At 40.2% G+C, this 19,638-nt stretch overlaps 1 protein-coding gene across 2 annotated transcripts in view; it reads left to right on the top strand.

The window, feature by feature from the left end:
* The first annotated feature begins 956 nt into the window (after positions 1–956).
* LOC108713381 (uncharacterized protein KIAA1958) overlaps positions 957–19,638 on the top strand; it is a 63,836-nt gene continuing 45,154 nt past the window's right edge. Inside the window, exon 1 of one of the 2 annotated variants that reach the window (XM_018256431.2) lies at positions 957–1,490. The gene's annotated coding sequence lies outside the window, so the exon portion shown is untranslated. The remainder of the gene's footprint in view (positions 1,491–19,638) is intronic. The other variant, XM_018256426.2, reaches the window with a different exon arrangement.

A 19,638-nucleotide genomic window follows, 5' to 3' on the forward strand; every position in this document is an offset into this window, starting at 1 on the left:
AGGGGGATGCTTGGGCTGGTAAATGGGTTGTTTGGGCCTCTGTACTTGGAATGGCAGGGCCTGTTTTGACTCCCAGTCCAGGCCTGCCTCCCAACATTTTGGAAATAAAAAGAGGAACAAAACAGTTGCCGCGCGTAGTGTGGCGATTTTTTTTTGACCACGCCATTTTTGTGGTCATACCCCCTAATTACCATGTTCATTTTACAAAATTTGGCAGGTTATAAAAGCTTGAACATATTTCTGTTTTCTTTTGTTATTACACTTTTGCTAATGAAGGTGAATTGCCCTTTAAGCTGTGAGTCTAACTTTTCCCAAGGGACCTGTTACCTAATATTATTACAATTACTTATTTGCTTATCTAGATTGCTTATCTAGATACATTTGAATTGTTACAAATGTATCTTATCTTCTGTTGTGGCTGTTCTTGGTTTTGTTCTGGGCTCTGCCAAAAGCTAATTATGTTAGAAACTTTGTTTATTTTTCTGGCTGTTCAGTGCAGAGAAAAACGGGACTTCCCAGTACAAATGAGAGACTGCAGGTGGAGCTGTCAAAATTGGGACTGTCCCTCTAAAAATGGACAGTTGGGAATTATGCAATAGCCCAAAATAGTGTTACAGTAACAAAGGAGATTCTTATATTTACAGGCTGACTGGCATTCTGTCTACATGATAGATTAGGTGTGGGAATGAGTGAAAGGGAATCTGCAGCCTACAGAACAAAATGCAATCTGACCAAAAAATCTGGCGCCCTTTTCTCTGCGATGCAATTGGCTGTTCGGCTTTACAAAGGTACAGGCAGTGACCTGGCATATGATTGGTAGATTGATTCCACATGACAGCCGCAGTAGCTGAGCCCAGACACACACCCCTTTGTCTGTCACTGTTTTTGCCAATAAAGCCAGCAGAGATTAAACAAAAAAACAAACAAATGATATCATTTTCCCGTGCCACTCCCCGTGAACCCAGTCTCCTGCTCATTATTAGCCGTGGAAACATCTTCTGTCAAATGATCAAGTACATGAGAGGCTTGTGCATGGGGGATATAAAGAACCTGGGGGCGGGGAGATCGGAGCCCGACTGACTGCGTTATTACATACTTCCTGTGGTATATTTATGACCAAGACTGTAATTTCCGGTAGCCGATCTGGACTTATCCCCCTCTCTCTCACTCCAGTCTGTTTGTATATTTACCCCTCCCACGAGCCAGTATAAACTCATCAGCTGGGCGGAGTCGCGCTGAAAGGGGACACTGTCTAGCTTAGTATAGCCCTCCCCACAGACACACTGCTAGAGAGATAAAGGTGGTGGATGGGGGAGAGGATTCCCCCGAAATAGGACGAGAACAGAGGATATTTAAAGCATCGCAGGAGCAGACTGGTCCCTCCTCCTCCATCACAGTCTGTAATATGATAATAAGTTGTTATTGCATACTTGCTATATAACATTGTCTAGCAGCTTCTTTCTGGGATTCCTATGGATATCCACCTGCAGGTAGGTACACCGGCATGGGGTGACGGGAGTCTATTTTGCCTGGGGAAAAAAAAGATCACGTCTGCTGGAAAAGTGTTATGCTCACAACCAGAGTCTGCGAGGTTTTTTATTCATCTGGGGTAGCAGCTCCCTCTCCTCTCTTATTACACTACCTATTTTAAGCATCTTCTGCCTAGGGTTTATGCTTGTCCTTTATTTAGAGTGTGAGCTCCTGGGATTAGGGCACATGAAGTCAAAATGTTCCATTATTTGATCCCTTTATTCACCGTGCCAAACTCCTTTAGGAGCAGTGCATGCAATATAGGGAACAATGCAGTATTATGTATGTGTGTATATATGTGTATATATATATATATATATATATATATATATATATATATATATATATATATATATATATATATGTAATAATTCCCAAATAATAATTTTTATCTTTCTGGATAGTACCTTGTACAATCCTAGTACAATGTATATGTTTAACCAAGATCTTTGAATAGCAGGGTTGTCCCACCTGTGACCCTCCAGCCCTTGCTTCCAGGTTTCAGAGTTGTACTTGAACTAAAGCTACAGTCTGCACATTCCTGCACATTGATTTGTCATCTTGAGTGGCACAGGGTTATAAATACAGACTATTGGAGTTTGGTTTATCCAAAACCATATGGGTGGTATTTCCTTTAAATCCATTATTCGCCGGGAATGATTTCCCCCTGTTACATTGCAGTTCATGCCTTTGTCTCTGAGTCTCCAGGAGTTGCAGCGTAAGGGTGAGAGATGCCTTTTTTTTTTAATTGACATTGACTCTGCTGAATACAGCAGGAGATGTATGAGATTAATATGATATGTGATTTTGTGTCTGTAGTAGCCTAAGAGAGTGAGGATACACTTTTCCTACAAAATAGCCTCTAGTGCTTGCTGGTGATAAGATTTACTAAATAAATGATAAGCAGGGGGGTGTAGATGATAAATTAAAAAAAAAAAAAGTTTTTTGTGTAAGTGTTTTTTTATTGATTTTGGTATATGCAACATTTTTAGTTTTGCAAACAAATCACACTTAATATTGTTGAATTCATTCAGATTGCTGGTTTTGACTTTGTGCAGCGATTTAGATATATTATGAGTGATAAAGGTAAGGTCCTGCTTTTGCTGCTGACAAAAACATTGTTCTGCTTGTTACCTGGATCTTATTGTCTGGCAGTTCTGGAACATGCAACATTGTTCCACTGCTGAATAATCTTTTTTTCCCCAAAGGAATTACCAGTTCTTCTTGGACCATGCGTAGTTACATAGTAAGTTTGGTTGAAAAAAGACACGTCCATCAAGTTCAACTTTTTAAGTCTATATATAACCTGCCTAATGGCTAGTTGATCCACAGGAAGGCAAAAAAAAAAACATTTGAAGCCTCTCCAATTTGCCTCAGAGGGGGAAAATAATTCCTTCCTGACTCCCAAGATGGCAATCAAACTGGTCCCTGGATCAACTTGTGCTATGAGCTATCTTCCATAACCTTGTATTCCCTCCCAGGGCTGGAACTAGGGGTAGGCAAAAGAGGCACGTGCCTAGGGTGCAAAGCTTGGGGAGCACCAGGCACTTACCTCATAAGCAACCTACCCCTAGTCCGCCACTGAAAAAGGTTAAGCGGGTGCCACTCTTTAACATCAAAGCATGCTGACGTAGGCCCGTCTGCTCCGCAAATGCGACTCCTTGTTTGTATGAGGGGGGGGCGGGGTGTGACGTGGCCCGGCTGGGTTGCCTGGGGCACCCAGCCAGCATTGCCTGGCACTTTTCCCTCCATTGCTAAAAAGCCATCTAACCCCTTCTTAAAACTATCTAATGTATCAGTCTGTACGACTGATTCAGGGAGAAAATTCCATATTCTCACAGCTCTCACTGTAAGAAAAAAAAAACTTCAGAATATTTAGCCAAAACCTCCTTTCTTCTAATCGGAATGGGTGACCTTATGTCAGCTGGAAAGACCTACTGTTAAATAAAGCATTAGAGAGATTATTATATGATCCCCTTATAAATTTATACATAGTTATCATATCACCCCTTAAGTGATTCTTCTCCAGTGTAAACAACCCTAACTTGACCAGTCTTTCCTCATAGCTAAGATTTTCCATACCTTTTACCAGCTTGTTTTCCTTCTCTGTACCCTCTGTAATTCACTAATGTCCTGTTTGAGCGCTGGAGATCAAAACTGTACGGCATATTCTAGATTGGGCCTTACCAGCGCTCTGTACAGTAGAAGAATAACCCCCTCCTCCCGGGAATCTATGCCCCTTTTAATACAGCTCTATACCGTATTTGCCCTTGAAGCTGCTGATTGGCATTGCTTGCTACAGCCAAGTTTATCATCTACAAGGACTCCAAGGTCCTTTTCCATTATGGGTTTGCCTAGTGCAGCCCCATTAAGGGTATAAGTGGCTTGGATATGTTTACATCCCAGGTGCATGACTTTACATTTATCAACATTGAATCTCATTTGCCACTTAGCTGCCCAGATTGCCAGTTTGTCAAGATCCTGTTGCAAGGATGCCACATCCTGGATGTAATTGATTGGGCTGGATAGTTTTGTGTCATCTGCAAACATTGATACATTAGTTGCTATAACCTCCCCTAAGTCATTAATAAATAAAAGTAGACCCAATACCGAGCCCTGAGGAACTCCACTAAGAACCTTACTCCAAGTAGAGAATTTACTATTCACAACCACCCTCTGTACCCGATCATGTAGCCAATTTCCTATCCATGTGCAAATGACTTCATTAAGCCCAACATACCTTAGTTTAGAAAGCAGTCATTTGTGGGGCACTGTATCAAATGCTTTGGTATAATCCAAATAGATCTACTGCTCTGTCCAGCATCTTACTTACCTTATCATAAAAAGCAATCAGATTTGTCGGACATGAACTATCCTTCATAAAGCCGTGCTAATTGCTGCTCATAATGCCATTCACTACAACAGAATTTTGAATGTGATCCATTAACAAGCCTTCAAATAGTTTGCCCACCACAGATGTCAAACTTTCTGGCCTATAATTGCCAGACTGAGATCGTAATCCATTTTTAAATATTGTAATTACATCCGCTTTCCTCCACTCCATAGGTACCATTCCAGATAAAAGCGAATCTGAGAAAATCAGAAATAGAGGCTGGTCTAAAACTGAAATAAGTTCTCTTAGAACCGGGGGTGTATTCCATCTGGCCCTGGCGCCTTGTTCACATTCATTTTTATTAAAGCTTTATGAACCATATGCTGAGTCAGCCACTCAGAGCTTAGATTGAGCAGAGCCAACAGTGCAGCTATGAGGGGAGTTTGGCAACTCTGACTCTATTGTATACACTGAAGAAAAGAACTAATTTAGCCTTTTCTGTATCTGTTACAGCGATTCTGGTACCATTATTTAAAGGAGCAACACTCTCAACCCGCATCTTTTTACTGTTAGTCTTAGCCTCTGTCCCAATCCGCATCATTTCCTATCTTCGCCTTTCAGATTGCGGTTTTAGAACATTTATTAGTGTTTATATTCATTAAATGCAGCTTCTGTCCCCACAGACTTGTAGCTTTTGAATGCCTTTCTCTTCTTTCCTATTAAGTTCTATATTAAGCCACATAGGGTTATTCTTGGTGCTTCTACATTTTCTTCTTAAGAGAATAAAATGTGAACAGTAACAATGTAATATCATTTTAAATAACCACTTATGTTCTGTGTTTTTAGTTGATATAATGCCCCAATCTATGCTGTGAAGCGCAGCCCTCAATGCACTAAAATTAGCTTTTCTGAAATTCAGGGTTTTTGTTGCCCCAGTGTATAATTGTTTTTTGCACCTTTTTGCTCTGGATCCAGCATAGAATTTTTTTCTGGCTGGCTCTACAACTTAAATGGCATAACATTGTCATGCAACAAGTTTATAAACTTGTTCCCATGAACTGAACGGCTAGTAGTGTTCCTCCAGTCAATATCTATGTAATCAAAATCACCCATTAGCATTACTTCCCCCAAACTAGCAGGCTTTTCTATTTACATCAGGAGTTTAGCCTCCTTCTCCTCTTCACTTACATTGGGGGGTCTACAGGGCCGCCATCAGCGAGGGACATTGGGGAGAGTTGTTGGGGGCCCCCTTACCCTCGGGCCCCCTACAACTCGTCCCCCCTGATGGCGGCCCTGCACACCATAGTTAAATAGTCTACATAATATGGGTGTTCTTATGTGGAAAGGGGTAAATACTGACCCCCTTTTTTTTTTATTAGCATGTGGGAACCCTAGCCACCAATGTGTTTTTTTTTTTTTTTTTTACTGTGTGGTGGGAGTTGGGCTTGTGGGGTGGGGAGGGTGTACCTGTAGGTGGGGCTTGTGGTGGGCGCAGCCCAAGGGGCCCAGGAAAGTTTGTTGTATGGGGCCCTGCGATTTCTGATGGCGGCCCCCGGGTCTATAGCAAACTCCTACAAATAATTTGCTTGTCTCTTTACAATCATTGAAGAGCTCTACCCATACAAATTCCGCCCCCTCATTTTCTATCTTCACCTCCTCCTTTATGTTAGCTTTTAAATCCTGCCTAACAAACAGACATACCCCTCCTTTTCTATTGCCTCTGTCCTTTCGAAAAACAAAGTATAGCCACTGATGTTAAAGTTGAAGAAAGGAAAAAGAACTGACCCACATAACTGCACCTTCCCATCCGTAAATCCAATGCGCAATGCGCATTTTTAGTTTCTGGTTAGGCAGGCATCTGATAGGGACATAGAATTGGCTAACTGGGTGATCGGATCGGGAGGGGACCTCTGTGGGTGAAGGGGTTGGATAATGGAATGATCCGTGGGTCTGATACTATCTGATACATTTGAGTTTCTAACGTACTTAAGCGCCTAAGGGCTGTTGCTACCTTGGTTCTCACTCCTCCAACCTAATACCACAAGGGAGGGATCCTCAAGTGGGTGAAGGGGTTGGTTTGGTGTGGGGCAATCTTGGCTGTACCAGATAGACGTATAGCTTGGCCTATGTGCCAAATAATTACCATCTGTGTTCCAACCGCAACTTTGTATTGACTCAAGTGCAATTAGCACATTTCCCCTCAAACTCGGTGTTACCGTGTCAATCAGCCTCCTATACCTAACCTCAATTTTAATGTTGCTCTCTAGACTTTGGTTTTAACGATTTATTAAAGGTTACGTTTTATTTAATTTGCTTCATAGGAGTTTTGGATTTACGGATGGGAAGGTGCAGTTATGTGGTTCAGTTCTTTTTTCTTTCTTCAATTATAATTACTATTTGACCCTGCACACCATCCTCTGTGTTTGATGGGCGGTGCTCCCCAATCACTAACTCTCTAACACTGATGTTAAAGGGATACTGTCAGGGAAAAACATATTTTTTTCAAAAACACATCAGTTAACAGTGCTACTCCAGCAGAATTCTGCACTGAAATCTGTTTCTCAAAAGAGCAAACAGATTTTTTAATATTTAATTTTAAAATCTGACATGGGGCTAGACATATTGTTAGTTTGCCAGCTGTCCCAGTCATGTGACTTGTGCTCTGATAAATGTCAGTCACTCTTTACTGCTCTACTGCAAGTTGGAGTGATATTACCCCCTCCCTTTCACCCCTCCAGCAGCCTAACAGCAGAACAATGGAAAGGTAACCAGATAGCAGCTCCCTAACACAAGATAACTGCTGCCTGGTAGATCTAAGAACAGCATTCAATAGTAAAAAGCCAAGTCCCACTGAGACAAGGAAGTTTCTTAGTGTGGCAACTTCGGGCATGACGCGTGTGCCATGCCGCAGGCGACTTTGCATTATAGCCGGCGCAAGACAGGGGGAAGGTGTTCGAGGAGATTAGAAAGAAGAGGCGATTAGTCGCCAGGCGACTAAATATCCCCGAATCTCCAGGTGTACCCTTACCCTTAAGTAAAGTATTTAGTTAAGAAATTGCTTGTAGAGCTCCTGTGAACATGTGTGAAAAATCATATTTCTTTCCAGAAATGTGATTAGAGTGTGGTGATTAAATGGAGCATAGTATGTATTCAACTTCCCTATACTTGGAATCAGCCAATCCCAGCGAAAATGGGAATTTAAATTTACACATATCAAATATTTAAATATGTTTGATCTGCACCTATTGTTTGGACTTTTGGAATGCTATCTGGCTGCTAGAGTCAGGAGAAGATCAGAAATGAATTATAGGAAATGCACAATACACATAATGCTCCATTTTTATACAAATCAAAGCCGATTTTCATTGAATATTGACATATTTTTGAGAGGACAAATTCTAATTGTGAACAGAGCAGTCTTTATTTCTGAAGTTACACTGGGTAGGTTGAGAACCACTGTGTCTGGATGTACAATACCAGCCTATGGCTGACTCTGCCTTGATTACATGAGTATTGTACAGCACTGCAGCCAGTCACAGTGAGCCTTTTGAGGTGGTCATCAGTTAAATTTTTTGGGATTCACTTCTGTTGCCTGCTAATGAGTACATCATTGACCAGTAATCACGCTAACTGTATATGTCAGATATGGTTGGGTAAGCTAGTTTGCCTTGTGGCACCATGCTTACATGCTGCTAAGGTTACACTAGTGGCTAACAAAGTGTAGATCACCTTTTAGATAACATTTGGTATGGTGTAGACAGTGATATTGAGACTGTTTTTGATTGGTCATTTTTTAAGAGAAGGCCTGAGTAGGAAGATAATTATTAATAATTTAGCAACAGTAAAATTATTTATCCTTAGAGAGAAGAAGTGTTTTGGCTGGTGGTACCTGGAACCTCCATAAACTGGAAGAAGCAGAGGAAGAGTATGGCCGATAATTCAACACCTATAAAAAAAAAAAAATAGGATCGGTTGAAAAGTTGCTAAGAATAGGACATTCTATAACATATTAAACTTTAACTTAAAGGGAAACTGTGCAATATTTTTGTTTCAAGATTGTTTTGGTATGGACATCACTTTGTATGTTGGCGTAAATGTTATTGTACAGGTATGGGACCTATTTTCCAGAATGCTTGGGACTTGGGGTTTTCTGTTATTTGGATCCCCATACCTTAATACAGGGATTCCCAACCAGTAGCTCGTGAGCAACATGTTGCTCTCCAACCCCTTGGATGTTGCTCCCAGTGGCCTCAAACGAGGAGCTTATTTTTTAATTCCTGGCTTGGCGGCAAGGTTTGGTTGTATAAAAACCAGGTGCACTGCCAAACAGAGCCTCAGTGTAGGTTGACAATCCTCATAGAGGCTACCAAATGGCCAATCACAGCACTTATTTGGCACCCCAAGAACATTTTCATGCTTGTGTTGCTCCCCAACTCCTTTTACTTCTGAATGTTGCTCATGGGTTCAAAAGGTTGGGGATACCTGCCTTAATGCTTTAAAAAAAATAATTTAAACTAAACCCATTAGGATTTTGCATCTAAAAATTATTATATCTTAGTTATCAAGTACAAGGTACTTATTATTACAGAGAAAAAGTTAATGATGTTTAAAAACTGGAATTTTTTATTAAAACGGAGACTATGGGAGTCTTCCCATTAATTTGGAGCTTTATGGATAACAGGTTTTCAGATAATGGATGACATATCTGTAGTCCCTAAAATATTAACAAATCTGTCCCAGTTAGAGCTGATGTACAGATAGTCATGGTTGTGTAATGCAAAATATATTCACCTCCCTTTTTTTTGCTTTCTATTAGTGCTGTAAACAATTCCTGAAAACAGTAAATAATTGTGGGTTGGAAAGCATAGGCCATTGACATCAGGGTTGCCACCTGTTTTGTTCTGAAGCCCATTTTTTCTAGGAACGTGGCAGCATTGAATTTTGGCTGTTTTTCGATATTTTTGCTAATTTAGTTTTTAAGCCTACTATAAACCTTTTATTTATATATATATATATATATATATATATATATATATATATATATATATATATATATATATATATATATATATATATATATATATATATATATATAAATAAGCCAGCACGTCAAAAAGTCATTGATTGTAGGTAGTGTATTTAAAGCTTTATTGTTGTCTTTTTTCACGTGAAATGCCATGTTGGCTGATCACAAAAATAATCTATTACAAAGAGCTGATAGTGTTGTTTAAAAAGGTTCATATTTACACCACCTCTTACATGGCATATGTATTTCAATCAACAGTTTGATGAGTACTACCTGCTGATATCGGTAGCTAGGTCTGCCATTCATTTTACCACAATTTGTTATACCTGGTTACATTTGCACCGATATTCATTTCACAATTTTGTACCTTAAATGATTTTGTCACTACTTTTAGTTATATTCTATTATATTTCGTAATTGGTCCCATTTTTTATTTTCTTTAGCAGCTCTAGAGCCTGGAACCCTAGTTACCCCTAGCAACCATATAGTGGTTTTAATAAGAGATTGGACGATGGATAGAAGAAGGCCTAAGTAGAAAGATAAGTAATAAAATTTAAAAATAACATTAAAATTGTAAATGGCCCCCATTTAAAAAAAAAGTTGGAAGTTCTATAACTAATAATGCTAAATTGTAACTACTTCTACTACACCGTGGGCAGTCCACTTCAGTGCAGTTTGCCAAGGTGAAAAGATCAGCAAAGAGAACAACTGTAAACAAATGGTGCAATGTGTTCACAGTTTCAAAGCTGTTTTCCTTAAATTACATTCCCCCTGTGTGTGCAATAATAAATGTCCACTCCCAAAACATGTATGTTATTGATGTGCATTTTCTTAGCAACTTTTCTAGGTTTTTTTTTTATAGCTTTTAAAATAATTCATTTCTTTTGCCTCATCCTGCAAATGAATATGCTAATTTGTTGCATATTTTTTTTTTTTGCATTTTTCACTAGTGACCAAAAAAAGTGGTTCTCTGTGGGGCTTCAGTTTTATTGTTATTATTACTGTTGACCTATTGTAAATTGTTTCATATACATCATACTAAAAAAAATACTATAATAGTATAATACACGCTAAACCTTCGTGCTTATAGTATAACACATAATGGAAAGTTTGTTCATGCTCACAACTAAATATGACATTGCAGCACTCCCATAATGTGATGCATGCTTGTTTATTGGAATGTGATTTAGCTGTAATATTTCAGGCTTTTCCCTTTGGGTTTAGAGGTGTCAGTATAATTTTACATTATCTGCCAGATCTGAAACTGATATATGTGCATTGTGCTACCAAATTCTATTAGAAAAACAAATGGTGAATAGAGATCAAGGCAATTCATTCCTTGGAGGCAGGGGTCAATATATGAGTTACTCTTTAATATTTTGAACCCAGAATTGTTTTAAAGAGCAGTGTCACGAAGTGGAACATGTTGATGGCCATTTAGTACAAACCACCATGTGTATCAACCATGTAGATCAACAACAAGACCATTTTATTATTATTATTATTAGTAGTAGTAGTAGTAGTAGTAGTAGTAGTAGTAACAATAATACAACTGAAATAGAACAGCAGCCAGTAAGAATTAGGAATGTATCTCTGTCATTGCAAAGAATGCTATCCATAAGGAAACAAATGCCTACTCATATTTGGACACTCTGGTCCTTTCCCAAACTAGCCCAGCACTCTTCCATAAGCACAAAGCAGTAGATTTCCAGTACTATGGAATGGTGCAGTCTGATCGGTCAGATGGGCAGGCAAGTGATATTGGGCTAAACGTATGGCGCATGGAAGCTCAGCACCTTTAAAAGCTCCTAGGTATGGCTTGTCCTTTTCCACAACACATGGTTGAGTAGATATCTGACAGTGGCGGAACTACCGGGGGTGCGAGCGGGCCAGGGCCCGCACCCCCTCAGGGCCCCCCGGCAGTCCATGCGCCACTGAGAAATGCGGGCAAATGCGGCCGTACGGAGGGGGACGGGGCCCGGCTGCGCATCACGCACCAGGGCCCGCCCCCTCTAGGATCGCTACTGATATCTGATACTGTGCAACGATGTAATCTTACTGGTTAGGTGGTCTTAATTTTGGGTTGGCATATTGAAGCTTAGGACCTTTAAAAAAGCCATAGATACATACTTTATTGCATGTGGTTGTAGGCTATGGTAGGATAAATTGGTGGACTGTTGTAGGCAGAAGAGATGTTTTATGAGCAAAAAGCAGTTGTTGACCACCTCCCGGATGTGGGTATTGTCCCTGAAAAGTGTTGTTGGATTCCAAATGAGTTTTTGAAGTGAACTTTTTTTTTTTATAGTTAATGAATGATCCACCTACAGTATTATTATTGTTACTTTGCTTTTCTTTAAAATGAAGCCCTTTTCCTATTCCCCTCCGGGCATTCAAATGGCCTGGTTGCTAGGGGAATCGCAACCTTTATTAAAGGAGAAGGAAAGGCAATTTCGGGGTGCCAAAAGTTAGGCACCTCCAAGTGATTCTATTTACTTACCTGACTTTAAGTAAGGTAAGTATGCGAGCACCACTGGCCGATCGTCTTCTGACTTCTGCTTTCTTCTCATGGCTGCGCATGCCGAACTTTAATGAAAAAGCCGGCTATTACGTTCTACTGTGCATGTGTCTGCCCCAGGAAATTTGAAAGAACAGCAAGAATCTTATTTCTCCATGGTGCTCGCTGGAATAACTCCGGACAGGTGCTCCTATTGGAGGAAAATTGCACCGGACCGGGGGTGTCATGTAAGTAGAGACAATCACTTTGGGGTGCCTAACTTTTGGTACCCCCAAGTATAAACGCCATTCCTTCTCCGTTAACCAGATGCTGGGATGCTGCACAACAAAAAGTTAAAAAGCATTTTAACTCAAAAAATCTCAGCAGTATTTGTCTATCAACTCTCAGTTTTGTATCTCTGGCTTCCAAAACAAGGTAGCATAAACCAGCTGATTAACCGACTTGTTACTCCAGTAAAAAACTGATTTTTTTTTAACTAATGTGGAATGATAGTGGAAAAAAAGTAAGTAAACAGCCCATGTAAAATTTTTCTTCTTTTACATATGTGGAGATATTATTTGTTCTTCCAAACAGTATATAAAAGGTGAAGTAATTAGCAATTCCACAAAAAAAAAAAACACATATACAATTTCCTTGGTGGATTCACTGGAATATTTAGGGTCACTGTCATGCTGCAACTTTCTGAGCTTTCTTCTCCTGGCAACTGATTACCTTAAAGCACCCTCTAATACAATGAACAACTCATTGTGGATTTTATTATGTTGAGCTGACAAGGCCCAGATCCAGCAATTCAGCCCCAAACCATAACATTTTCACTGCCATGATTTACAGCTTTCCTCAGGTCCTTCTTTTCAAATGCTTTCTTTGGTTTTCATCAAACATCACTTCTAGTACTGTGGCCAAATCTGTTTTTGCCACATCGGTCCAGACTACATTGTTTCAGCTGTCCATGGGCAAACTTTAGGCCAGATCATCTCGGCCTGTGCAGAAATGCAGGCTGAGAATCCACTCCTCTGCAGCTTGATGTATCTGCACTGAAATACATAGCCTCATCTCAGGTGCAGAGAGATGTAACAGATTTCCTCCTCAAAACGTGAGATACTGCATTAAACTCTGAAATCCCCTGTATCTGCCTGCACCTAGGTGTTTTGCCGCAGACGGAGATCTGCAACCTCTGACCTAGTCTTAGTCTAGCTCTGGTGTTCTTTCTGGACAACACAAGGTTTCCTTCGGCACACCTCCCTTACAGATCTAACTTGTGCTGCCTCCTTCTAATGGTAGATTCATGCACTTTAACATCAAAGGGGAACTATTGTGAAAATAAATGAATATTCTTAAATATATTTGTTTACCAAAAATGCTTACTTTTTAAAATAAAAGAAATAATATAACCGATCGTTAGGAGCCTTTATCTGAGTGCCAATTCAAGCAATTGCTAAATGGGAGTGGGAACATCTTGCTGTGATGTCACAAAACCAGTAGCAAAGTCCCACCCTCCTGTACGCTGAATGCAAAGCATCCTTCCAACAACTGTCTGCCATGAATCCTCCTAAAGCTGGCCATGCATACAAAGATCCACTTGTCTGGCGATGGGTGAGCGATATCGGGCTGATCCAATCATGGGCCATAGGGCCCAGCGATCGGATCACAATGAGGAGAATACAGGCGGTCAAATCGAGGACTGCATCAACAAACCAATGCGGTCCTTGATCCAGCAGGATTTTCAACCCTGCCCAATCGACATCTGGCCAACTTTCGGCCAGTTATCGATCAGGGAAGCCCGTCAGAGGGCCCCATACACTGCCCAATAAAGTGCCGGAGGGGGAGGACTGTTGTCCTGGGCCTAGTGATCTTCATATGAACTAGGGCCCACACCCGTTAAAAATTCCACTAACAGTAGTAACCTTTGAAAATCATGTTTTTGTAAAGTACGCATTCTGACAAATGCAAAATGGGTAAAGATGTCTTTCTGCTCCAAGTGATCAAACTGCAAAGCTTTGCTAGATTTAGCAGTTATTACATTTTTAAGAATTGCCTAAAATTAATACAATTTGCCTCAATTATCTCACCCAGTTTCTTACATAGAAATATAAAACACAATAAATATGAACACCAGTTTATTGAACAGTTTGATGCACAATAAATATAGATTTTCTTGGCTTTAAATTCATCTTCTGTAAACAAACACCCTTATATGCATATTATATTTTGTAAGACCTCCTAACTGTACAATGGCCCCAGAAAGTCATATATTTTTGTAAAGTGCACATTCCAATGAACAAACGGATAAATATGTCTTGCTACTTCAAACTGCAAGGTGTGTTAAGAAACCGTAGTAAATAATGCAAGGCTTAAAGTGCAATAAAATCAAAATAATCAAATAGTGCAATCAATGGAAAGAAAACACACAATAACTGATCTGACAGCATGCTTAAAGGCCAAAATATCTTATCCAATAGTCACGCTGCAAAAACAAAAGAAAACTATACGTTTTACGTTTACAGTTTGTGTGGGCCACTTGGTGTTATTTGTATCAGGGGGAGGGGCTGTTTGGATTGCTGGAGAATCTTTGCAACAGGAAGTATGGTGATGGCAGTGGGGGAGGGGGGTGGCTGTAGGAGAGGCCAGCCCCCCTGCTCCCCCGTTGTGACTTGTCTGCTCTTTGGGGGTCAGTCCTGCCCAGTAATGTGTGTGTGTGTGTGTGTGTGTGTGTGTGTGTGTGTGTGTAAAGCATCATTGGCTTCAAAGGCTCCTCTTTGTTAGTTCCCTGATAGATTGATACAAAACTCTCTTGCTTTCCCCCTGACCCAGTGCCCACTCCACCCCCAGCCAGCTAGCATAATTAGTTGTTTAACTTTAAAAGCTCTGTTCTCTGTCCATTTCATACAAACGTACCCTCCTTTTTCAACACCACCCCCCTTCCAGAAAGGCATGTTGACCACTAGATTTGGTAGCAAAACTCCTGCTCCCCCCTGACCCTGCATCTGTACTTTGAAAGCTCCACTCTGTCCATTTTGCACAAAACTGCTATGCTTTTCCAACTCCCCCTAACACCCCCTCAGAAAGACATGTGGAAAGCTAGACTCCTTAGCCTTTGCTTCCTTCCCTGCCACACATTAGTTTCTATTTGAACACTGAGACAGGAGTGTCAAATGTGCTGTTTAACAGGGCCGGAACTAGGGGTAGGCAGAAGAGGCAGCTGCCTAGGGTGCAATAATAAGGGGGCCCTGGGCAGCTACCTCTAAAACGGTCTTCTGCCTACACCTAGTCCTAGTCTTAAGTTTTCCCTCTTGACACCCAACCCTCTCTTGTCGCTCTCCCTCCCCTCCATTGCTGTCTCCTCCCTCCGCCACTCACGGCTCCCTCCCAGTCCGTACCTTCACTTTCCAGCGCGTGTGCATGCCAGGGGCGGGGCTTGCCAGCCGGGATGCCTAGGGTGGTCGGTCGGCCGGCCTGGCCCAGCTTTTTTAAGTTTGACTTTCCTGCGTATCTAACATCCATGCATCACATAGAAACTAATGTGCGGCAGAGCAGCGTTGTGCGAAATCGTCAGAGTGGAGTTTTAAAATTTAAACTACTAATGCTGGCTGGAGGGGGGAGCTGGGTAAGGGCCCGGGGAGAGACTAGAGCAGGAATTTTGTTACCAAATCTAGCTTTCCACATTCCTTTTGGGAAGCAGGAGGGTGTTGAAAAAGGAGAGAAATGTATGTGAAATGAACAGAGAACAGAGCTTTTAAAGTTAAAAACTACTGATGCTGACTGGAGGGGTGGGCACTAGGTCAAGGAGAGCAGGAGTTTTGCATTAATCTAGGGAGCCGTTGAAACCACTTAGCTGCTGATCATCATTTTTATTTATATAGCGCTGTCAAGATACGCAGTGCTTTGCTGATGCTGACATTGCAGAGCATATGATGGATAACACTATCAACCAATGAGAGAGAGGCATTGTTGTTATGCAAATGAATCCAACTCTGACCCCAGAGCTGGCCAGAGTCAGGTAGGAGAAAAGCAGCTAGGAATAGATTCGCTATGATAACTTCAATATTTTAAAAACTGTACATTTTTTCATGCGTTATATTTAGAGGATTTTAATAACTTTTTACCTATTTATTAATTTTGCGATAGTTCCCCTTTAATAGTGGCTAATGCTAAATGCTGGTTCCATGATTACATTTTGGTGCTTTTAGAGACGTGTCTTATTCTTGTGTTTTGCTCTTGAGCTAAACTTGATATGATGGCCTGTCCTTGGAAAGTTAGCAGTTGCTTGGTTTCTTTTCCACTTACAGATGTTCTTCAGGACAGTGAGTTGTCCAGTTGTTTGGTGAACTTTTTAAATATTTTTCGCACATGTGAAATTTGCATTGATGTTTATTTACACAATGTACAAAGGGAAAGTAAATGGTGAATGTTTATCTATTTCTATCAATATATAACCTCTTTTTCCACTAGACTCTAGTGCCAGAGCTGAGAACTACATTTTTTTTATTTATTTATTAAACAAAACTAAAAATAACTATAATAATTGTAATAATTATTTATTTAAGGACAGATAGCAAATTGCTTTTGAATCCCACTGTCTACATGATAAGGTGACCTTATACCAGTTGCAAGTTATACCTATTCTATAGCATCTGTGGCACGGCCTTGTTCATTTGTATAATCATGATCATCATTTATTTATGTCGAACCAACAGGTTATTCAGCCCTTTGCAATTAAATAAATGGTAACTTAAAGAGTTATCTGACTATTCTATGGCAGAAAAAAAGGTGAAGTCTTAGCAGCTTTTCAGCTGGTCTTCGTTTTTTATTTTTTGTAGTTTTTAAATGATTTGCCTTGTTTTTTGCAATTAAATAAATGGTAACTTACCGGTAAAGAGTTATCTGACTATTCTATGGCAGAAAGAAAGGTGAAGACTTAGCAGCTTTTCAGCTGGTCTTCATTTTTTATTTTTTGTGGTTTTTAAATGATTTGCCTTGTTTTTCTTACTCCTCGCAGCTTTTGAAAGCGCCTACGGTAAGGGCACAAAAACTCACCTGTCATAATGAGGTAGGTAGGGTATCCTGAATTACATGGTTCCCCCTGCAGTGGGGTAAACGGCGTGCACCTGACACTTTAAATAGAGACCAGTATATCTGGACTCTACATCATAAGGTGAACACCAAACAGGGTTGCAATTTAAAGTCTGGGGGAGAACCAGCTGATTATGGGAAACTGTCAATGTTTTTATATCAGTCAGTAGACTTGAAACATATTAACAAACAAATGTTACAAAATGAATCTACAGAAGTAGCTCATGAAAGGCTTGTAGTGCCGCATTTAACTAAGGAATTCTATTAGGCTCTTAAACTATGATGATTTTAAAGGAATTGCTACGATCCTAGATACCTGCTGCCATTAAGTCCCATTCTGTGCGCACAAATATTATGGCCAGAAAAAGGATTCAAAAATAATGCTGTCAGTCTCAGGAGCTATCAAATTGTCCTACTTCTATCTTTGATTTATGGTGTGTACTTGGGGCCACATGCCTGCAACCTGCTTAGTTGGCAGTCGATCAGTCTTATATGCAAATAGGAGTGATAGCAAAAAGGACTGCACATTGTTTCATGTCAGTGATCAAATTTAATAAAATAGTGAAATTTAAATTTTTTTTAGAAACCTTGTAAAATATATATTCAGAATGTTGGGATGCAGGAACAATTACTGAATGAAACATTTTTGTGCCAAGTCAAATGTAGCAATGTGGATTATTTTTTATTCTTCACATAGGCATACAACTCAATGAAATCTGTGCTAGCAGCAATTATATATATATATATATATATATATATATATATATATATATATATATATATATATATATATATATATATATATATATATATATTATATATAACATTTATTTATATATATTTATAAAATGTGTATATATATATATTTAAAACATTGGGTAAATTTTTTCCTGGCAGTAACCCATAGCAACCAATCGGTGATTAACTTTTTTTAGCCAGCTGCAGGTTTGACATATAACAATCATCTGATTGCTTGCCATGGGTTACTGCCCAGGTGTAAATTTGCCCAGTGTTTATAAATAACCCCGATTGTGTTGCAACATCACTGAAAACCTGTACAGGCCACCTGTAACTTATCTGGCTAAACTTTGTATTGGAAACTTAATAAATATTTCTGTTATAATTAAGATTGTCTTTAATAAATGCTTGAACCTTTGTATTTAATTGTTTCATTTTGATAGTAATATGGCTTTTAAAGCCTAAATACGATTATCAGTTTCAAGCTTAAGCAATGGCACATTAATTACTCTAGCATATCAGCTTTTTACAGGGCACGGACTGCACCGAAAACGCAGCAAAAGCCACATGTGTGTCCTGCCCTTAAGTGTATCCATTTAGAACAGTTAAGGAGTCAGCGACCCCCCCCCCTCCCAGAGCTGCTGGTGAAAATAGAACTTTACACTTTAATATTAGAAAAACATCACACATGGAAAATAGAAAGTAATTGGAAAAAGTCTTAATTTCTGGTGAATCTGAAACCAACTGAACTGAAAAAAGTGTTTGAAGGGGAACAACCCCTTTAAGCCTATGATTTTAAACAAATGAAGGACCAACAGACAGCAGAGGCACAGTATAATTCATGTTTTATTAAACATGTATTTCTCTAGTAGGCCCGAACTGTCAGTGCAGACGTTGTGGGTTATGTTATCCTTCACCTCTGGAGGCAGGACAGAAACTGTTGACTCATGGCCCCTCCTCCTGGCTATATGTGCCTGGCTTCACCTTCTCTCAGGAGGTTGAGGACAGTTTTATCTTTTTATTTATTTTATTTTTATATTCTTTCAGATCCCTTTCTTTTAGGAATACCAACACCTATTGGACATGCAGAGCTGTCCCTCAGGTGCAACAATGCCAACTGAGCTAAAAGCAACTTGTGGGCCACAAGCTACAGACACAGTTGAGCAAAAGGGCCATAGGTGACATGCAGAGCTGTCACAGGCACACAACCTACAGGGTAAGCAGAGCTACTTGCTATGCCTATTAGGTTGTTATGGAGCATAGGGAAACAAGGCTCCAATGGCTGACCGGTGCGTCCCAAAGGGTGAGTGCACAAGCAGTCCATTATCCTGGGCCAATCTTTCAGCTAATAAATTACATCAGACACTCACTCAGGGGATCAGGAACACGCAGGTCATTTTTTTTTCCTGTCAGCACCCTAAGCTAAAGTGGAGCCACAGCCTACCGCGGTATCGGTATACCCCAGTTGCCTAGCAACAGACCACGCCATGACTTACGCGGGAGACGATTTGCGCCGTTTTGGTACTTCGGGTCTGACGTCTCCCTCCCAGCCGCACCAACGTGGCAGCTAGGTGTGTTCGCGCCATTCCATCAAGGCACACTGACGTCATCAGGCATAGCAGTATCAGTATTACCAGCACGTCCTGTAGGTTTCTCCCTGCAGATTCTTCCTGCACTCTGCACACCACTATAACGAAGGAGCTCCAGGGGAACTGCATATAATTATACAGCGCATCGCAGACACAGCAAAGTGCAACGGAACAAATTAAAGAGACAGTACACTAAGGGTTCCACACAATAAGTCCCAGAATGGGGTGAGTCAAAAACGCTGCTTTTATTGATTAACACAGCTAGACATGGAGAAAACAAATTCTCTCACCGATCTAAGGGCAGACATACAGTTTGCAAAGAAAGTAAAAAAAAAAA

The sequence above is a fragment of the Xenopus laevis genome, chromosome 1L, assembly GCF_017654675.1.
Source record: "Xenopus laevis strain J_2021 chromosome 1L, Xenopus_laevis_v10.1, whole genome shotgun sequence".
Classification (NCBI taxonomy): domain Eukaryota; kingdom Metazoa; phylum Chordata; class Amphibia; order Anura; family Pipidae; genus Xenopus; species Xenopus laevis.